This window comes from Eretmochelys imbricata, chromosome 8 (genome assembly GCF_965152235.1).
Source record: "Eretmochelys imbricata isolate rEreImb1 chromosome 8, rEreImb1.hap1, whole genome shotgun sequence".
Lineage (NCBI taxonomy): Eukaryota > Metazoa > Chordata > Testudines > Cheloniidae > Eretmochelys > Eretmochelys imbricata.
Window position 1 is genome coordinate 37,948,083 of NC_135579.1, and position 7,890 is coordinate 37,955,972.

General features: G+C 44.5%; 1 pseudogene; it reads left to right on the forward strand.

Annotated features, from left to right (window-relative positions):
- Positions 1 to 1,959: 1,959 nt before the first annotated feature.
- LOC144269242 (protocadherin alpha-8 pseudogene) lies at positions 1,960 to 6,704 on the forward strand (annotated as a pseudogene).
- Positions 6,705 to 7,890: the final 1,186 nt, after the last annotated feature.

Here is a 7,890-nt window from a genome sequence, read left to right on the forward strand (position 1 = left end):
TCTGATTTGGGGACGTGGGGAGAAGGAGATTCCGATCTTTCCAGACTCTAGGACTAGGACACAAACAGGAAGGAATTAAGACAGATTTTTTAAAAAAGAAAAACGGTTTCCTGTTTCCACACTACGAGTCATCAGAGAGAGGAAAAACAAAATGAAACATTTTTTGGACTTCATTCCATTAACATATGTTTGGAAATGGTAAAAAAAAAGTTAATTAAGTTAATGGCCGCAGAACTTTGGAGTCTGAATTCAGGTAATATATTTAAATAGGAACACACAAGCCACAGATATTATGGTGATATATATACGATAAAATGCAGAACTATGTGATAAATAAATTTCTCTGTGACCACTTCAGTTTTCTGCGCACTCAGTCACAGCTGATGAAATTATTCTGCAACTGGGGAGTCATGAGATCATCTCAAATTGTTGATGATAAAAATCCCTTTACTACATCACACCATCACATACACATATGTCATTTGTTGAGGGAGATGACTGACTCAATACAGATTCAGAATCTAGGTATCCGAATGTGAAAATAACCTCCCTTAATTGTACTATGTGTGTGATGAGTGTGTGTGGTTTTCTATATAACTAATTTTAAGTTTGCATGCACTTCAATATCTGTTGATGCGATCACTTACAGAAAGTTAGAAATGGAAATGTTGCGTAAACATTTTGCAGAGCAACTTTTAAAAGCACAAAGTAACGGAAAACAGATAAACCAGCCAGAGGAGACAACAGAAGAAAAGCAATATATGAGATATTAAAGCAGGTAACTACACTTCAAACTACTTCTTTCTCCTCTCCTAAGGCCTCCTGCTGTTCATCTCACATGATTTATGTTGTGACTTTTGTTCTTTGTACAACAAAACTAGTAAGAACAAACCACAAGGGCACAGTTAAAGCTCAAATAAAAGTATGTACTAAATACATAAACATGTAACTCCTAACGACATACATACTGCTTCTCTGGCTGTTTTCTAGCAGTTTCTCAAAATATAAAACACAGTAAGCACCTCTAGAGGGTTCAAAAACTATTTTAAGGGATACTACCCTATTCATATAGATTATAATTTGTAACTGAAGAGATATCCTATCATTCAGAGCCGCAGTGAAACACTTGACCTGGCTACAGAGCTCCATATTATTGCCGTCCTTAGAGAAACTCTGAGGCCATTTTTCCTGTCCCTTTCGTTGACCCCATTGCTAAAAAATTCTCTTCTACCTTTACATAAATTAGATGATTACACCTAGTTATGTATTATCTTTACATATGTCTAGTGAGCTCACTATAACTTGATAACGAGAAGATTGTATTTTCTACGTTTTCTGAAAGTTAGAGTTTTATAAGATAGAAAACATATTCAAATAAAAATTTATTAATTTCCTAGGTGCATTTATTAAGAAATGGAAACTTTTAACTCGCACATCATATGTTCTCACATTATCACCTAAAATATCAAGTCAGTCAGTCAATCAAACAAACCCCAGCTGTTTCTAGACCCCCTTGTTTTAAAAAGCTATTTAATGTCTTCATATATACATATTTTACTTGAATACAATTTTCCATAATATCAGATAAGATCACTTTATGCAAGAACTGCGTTTGAAGACTGAGACACAAGGGTAACCAGTGCCCATGTGGACAGAGAATAAAAATATTGACGAACAACTATGAAGAAAAATAGTATGGTATTGCATTTATAACTTCAGTCACAAGGTGTCGCTGTCTACCTAAAAAGGAATTTCCTTCAATAGGGAAAAACACAGCGCCAGCCTGATTTAGAGCAGTTTGAATAAAGCTCAAGAAGATGGCGGAATAATACTGGAGGAAAAGGGACTGGATTTAAAGCATTAAATTATGATATTTTGGCACATATTTAAAATAATTTTCTACATTTGCGAGACATAAAGCAGTAACATTTTACAAAGAAGAAGCATCCTACGTCCGCGATGGCGGTTCTCCAGCGAGACTCCCTGGGAACCGGGCAGCTGCTGCGGCTGGTTCTGCTACACACGGCCTGGGAGGTGGGCAGCGGCCAGGTCCGTTATTCCCTGCCGGAGGAATCCAAACACGGCACCTTTGTGGGCCGCCTGGCCCAGGACCTGGGGCTGGAGGTGTCGGAGCTGGTGTCTCGGATGTTCCGGATGGTCTCCAAAGGCAGGGGAGACTATTTTGAGGTAAATTTGCAGAGCGGCGTTTTGTTTGTTAAGTCGCCAGTAGACAGGGAAGAGGTGTGCGGCCAGAGCCCCCTGTGCGCCATTGACCTGGAGGTGATAGTGGACAAACCCCTGAGGATATTTCACGTGGAAGTGGAGATACAGGATATAAATGACAATGCTCCTGTTTTTTCGGTAAATGAAGATAATTTCATTATTGCAGAATCCAGACTCCCAGACTCGAGTTTCCCACTAGAGGGCGCGTCTGACGCAGATATTGGAACAAACTCGCTGCTAACCTATGAACTCAGGCCAAGTGAACATTTCATTCTAGATGTGCAAAGAAAAAATGATCAAAGTAAATCTTTAGTGCTTGTTTTAAAGAAAGCTCTGGACAGAGAGGAAACCCCTGAGCATCGTTTATTACTCACAGCCACTGACGCGGGCAAACCGCAGCTGACAGGTTCAGTTCAGCTGGTGGTCACTGTGCTGGATGCCAATGACAACGCGCCTGTGTTTAATCAGTCTGTTTATGAGGTGAGTTTATATGAAAATGCTGCCAATGGGACGTTAGTTATCAAACTCAACGCCACAGATTTGGATGAGGGAATCAATAAAGACGTTTTCTATTCATTTAATAACCGCATGTCTATCAAAATAAAAGACATTTTTAGCCTAGATATTAGCACTGGCGAAATAAGAGTGAAAGGAAATATGGATTTTGAAACTCAGAACACCTATGAAATTCAAGTGGAAGCTATTGATAAAGGACACGCACCATTGGTGGGACACAGCAAAGTTTTGGTGGAAGTGTTAGACGTGAACGACAACACCCCTGAGCTGGCCGTGACTTCCCTTTCCCTGCCGGTGCCGGAGGACGCTCCCCCGGGGACAGTGGTGGCTCTTATTAGCGTCTCCGACCGGGACTCAGGAGACAACGGCAAAGTCACCTGCTCCATCCCCCCGGACCTGCCCTTTCAGCTCGTCTCCACCTTTAAGAATTATCACTCGCTGGTGCTGGCGGAGGCCGTGGATCGGGAGCGAGTGTCTGAATATAAGATCCTGGTGACAGCCAGAGACGAAGGGGCCCCGTCTCTCTCGGCCAGCAGCAGCATTTTGGTGCCGATCGCGGATGTGAACGATAACGCCCCTGCTTTCCCTCAGCCCGTGTACACGGTGTTTGTGAAGGAAAACAACCGTCCCGGGGCCCATCTCTTGAGCGTGTCGGCGTCGGACCCGGACCTGCGGGAAAACGCCTTTGTGAGCTACTCGGTGGTGGAGCGCAGTGTGGGAGAGCAGCAGCCCGTGTCCAGCTACATCTCGGTGCACTCGGAGAGCGGGCACATCTATGGGCTGCAGCCCTTTGACTACGAGGAGCTGCAAGTGCTGCAGTTCCAGGTGAGCGCGAAGGACGCCGGGTTCCCCTCCTTGTGCGGGAACGTGACCGTGCAGCTCTTCGTCCTGGATGAAAATGACAACGCGCCGGCAGTGTCCCCGCCTGGCTCCGGCCGCGGCTCTCCAGGGCCCGAGCTGGTTCCGCTGTCGGCCGGCGCAGGGCACGTGGTGGGCAAGGTCCGAGCGGTGGATGCGGATTCCGGCTACAACGCGTGGCTTCGCTACGAAGTGCAGGAGGCCGGGGCTGCGGGGCCTTTCCGGGTGGGTGTGTACAGCGGGGAGATCAGCACCACGCGGGCCTTGGAGGAGGCGGACGGCCCCAGCCAGAGGCTCGTGATCCTGGTGAAGGACCATGGGGAGCCGGCGCTGTCAGCGACAGCCACGGTCAGCCTGTCCCTGGTGGAGAGTCCGCAGGCTCTGAAATGGGACTCGAGGCAAAGGGTCGGGAGCGAAGGGCCCTTGGTCCACATGAACGTGTCTTTAACGATCGCCATTTGCTCGGTGTCCGGGCTGTTTGTGTTGGTGATTGTCGTGTACGTTGGCCTGAGATGCCACCCGGGTCCGGAAGTGATGTGCGGTCCTGGGAAAGCCACCGTGGTGTGCTCGAGCGAGGTGGGGAGTTGGTCCTATTCGCAGCGCCAGAGCCGGAACCTGTGTGTCGGGGAAGTCACCGCCAAGAATGACCTGATGGTTTTCAGCCCCAACGTCCCTCACTTTGCCGAGAACTGGGAGAAGAAGATAGAATCCGAGTTCACACCTAATGAGAATGAAATGGTGAGTTTCTATTGTGTGATATATATGCCTTGTTTATATTTTTCTGTGATTATGTCCTATTATTTTCCCTTGGTATTCCCCTGCAAACTATGTTCATTTACATAAAGTTTTTTTGAAATTTTTAATCAGTGGCTTTAATTGTCTTCAAAATAATCCTGGAAATAAATCCAGGGCATTATAACTCGCCAAATCTCTGTTTTAATGTTCAATATTATAACTTTGGACATTCTTGTTCTTCACATAATAGTGTAATCCTTCTCTGAAGGCAAGTGAAACTAGTTATTTTTGTTTAGTGTGTTATAGGTGATACATGTAGTAGTCATGCCTATAGTTAAGGTTGCCTGGCATATTTCTTTTCATTCACTTAATATTTTCCTACATTTAAATAGTTCAGAGTGAAATTTATCATGGTGAATATCTGCATCACACATTTTTTTCTTTTTTAAAAATATTTCAGCCAAAAGTTTTGATCTATTTCTGACAATGAGGTATATTTTGTCTATGTTAAAAAAAGTTCATACATGTGTTTTTTCAAGCAGCTCTTACACTTCTATTCTTTGATGCAGGGACTTGAAATTTGTATCTGGGATTTCCCTTTGGCTAGCTCCATGAAAATTCACCATAATTTAGTGAAGTTTTAATTTCTTGAACAATCTCAAGTAGCACATGCTCAATAGAGACTTGTTGGAATTTGGCAGCTAAATTCTCTGAAGAGTCCATATGCACTGAGCATGCTTTATGCCCTTTCAGATTTTACATGCCAACTGGAGTACACATGTGCTTCCCCACAGAGTAATTACCCATGCTCCATCCCAGGCATGCAGGGACTGAGCAGGCCTTTTCTAATAATTCCTCCTGTTGATGGCTGTGGGACACTGTGGTGGTGGTCACAGGAACTGAGATCAGGGAGACAGTGTATCCTGTGCTTTCAGGCAGAATGGAGGAGAAGGATGAAACACCCTGATTAAAATGCAAAGGGGTGAAGAGGAGGAGGGGAGGAAGGAATGCAGGAGTGTGTTTGAGTGGAGGTTAAGGGCCTCTGGGAGGAATGGGAGTTAGGACAGTTGCTGGGGATAGGAGCAGGGGGTGGGGGCAGAAGGCTGAGAGGGAGGAACAAAGGGGGGGGGGCAGGAGCTAGGGGTAAGGTTGCAACCTGCCCAGGGTTTACCAGAATTCCCCCCCTCCTTTTTGAGGTAGCTTTCCCAAGAAATCTGTAAGGGTGCTTAGTCCACACTGCCAGCTGTCCAGTTTTTTGGACTGAGCATCATCCTAGATGTCCCATTTTTCTGTACCTCAGAGGTAGCAACCTTAGCTAGGAGGGAGTGTGATAGGAGCAGGGAGGAGGGGAAAAGCAGGATCCCTGTAGGTGATAGAAGATGAGCAAGGAGGGGGAACACAGGCAGGAGCCAGGGGAAGAAAGGGAGGGAGGGGCAAGATAGGGACAAATGGGCAGGAGTTGGGCAGAAGATGGATGATCAGGAGACAGGGATATCAATAGACAGGGTATATGAGTAGGAGTTGAGGAGGGGACAGAAGAGGACAGAGAGAGGCTTGAGTGGAGACAAAGGCAGAAGGGTCTAAGTACTAGAACACACTCCCCTTCAGAACCTGGACTTGAACCCAGCATTTCTTGGTTATCTAGTAAGCAGCTGTGAAATCTACTCAGCCTACTGCACCAGTTACTCTGTTGGTTCACATGGTAGAGGCCTGTGTTGTGAATATAAAGAGCCTAACCCTGTGGGTGACCCATGTTAGGGGTCAATATGATTTTATATGATGAAACATTTGTATTTAAATTTTTAATTTTTTAAAAACCTTAAATTACATTTAAAGGACCTATGTTAAAATAAAATTCAGGTTGAAACGTCAGTTATTCAAAGTTATGAAATGCCAGAATTAAGGTTGCCCAAAGAATCTTAACTCGGCCCCATCATGGGTATGCATTATGATATAGTATATAATTACATGAACTGTATACACACACTGTTTTCCACAGGACCCCTATGTTGTTCAATGCATAGGACAGACTGTTCTCTGGGAATTAATCAAGGTTGTGTAGTGAATGAGTATATTTTCTGTAGGAACCCAGCCTCATTTGTTGCAGAAGCTGGAAGGTATATGGTGAATGAGGCAGAGAACTGCAGAAAGAGAAAGGATGGTTTTGTAGTTAAGGCAGTTGAATGCCACCCTAAAGAACTGGATTCTGTCCATGTCTCTGCCACAGAGTTCCTATGTGATGCTGGGCAAGCTACATAAATCTAAATCTCATTTTCTGGATATCCAACTAGATACATCTGGGCTCTGATTTGCAGAAGTACCGAGCACTAACTATATCTGAAGTCAGTGGAAGCTTTGTTCCAAACATATAAAGTGCTGTAAAAATGATTATGTTCTCTGAAGTTATGGCCCTAGGCTTCTCAGATGGGCACCAAAATTAGTTGATCCTTTCAACAGTTTTGGCTTTCATCACTGAGCCTCATTTCCTCATGTGTGAATTGGGATAATAGTACCACCTTGCCTCACAGGGGTGTTGTAAAATTAAATTCAGTAGTGTTTGTAAAGAATTAATATTCTACTATCAGAACAGGAAATTAATAATTCTGTATTCAGTGTGGGGTTTGGATGGTGTGTATCACATAATGCGTGGCACCACACATTGAATGATGATGATAAAAGTAATATTGAATAGCTACCCATTCAGCATGCACTGAGTGAGGGCTCCTGAGGAAAAATAGTTTATGCACAAGGGGGCTGAATTAAGTTTGCACGAGAAAACCTATTTGTCAATAACCCTACCGTCATTGCAAATATCTTTATTTTGCCTACTATAATCCTTGTCCCTGGTAGCCTCTTGGGTCTAGATTCATTAAAGGACTTAGATGTTGTGATGCTGAGTGTCATGGTACCTAGAAAATTGCTGGGATGCACAAAGCCAGATTTAGGCATGGGGACTCCCTATACAATGAATGGGAATGGATAGGTGCCTCAGAATGGGAGTGGGGAGCACTGAGAAGGGAGCTGCCTAACATAGCCAATAGGAGCTATCAAGGTGAGAGGTGTCTCCTAAGCCCTGCCTCTCTCAGGGAGTTAAGTGCCTAAATCCAGACTGGAAGGAGATGCCTATCTCTGCTTGGGATTGTCAGCTGTGAACCCTCACCTGCACTCAGGCACTTCTTGCAAGAAGCTGGTGGTGGGAGGGCAGAAGAGGGAAGAGGAGGAGGAAAAGAAGAAAGAAGAGGGGACGGATTAGATGCTGGGTCTTGCAACCTCCCAGGTGATACTCCACCCACCGGGTACAGAGACATTCTTATGTGATTTCTGACCTAATTACCATTTATTTATTTACCTAATCCAAAATGGACTAGATTCAACAAGAGATACTCAGGGAGTCCCACATCAGACTAGGACATGGGCCAGTGGTTAGGACTCTCACCTGGGAGGTGACAAATAAATATTCAAATCCCTTCACCCCCTTAGGCAGAGTGGAGGGACTTGAACGTGTGGTCTCCTACATCCTGGGTGAGTATCTTAATCACTGAGCTAAAAGTTATGAGG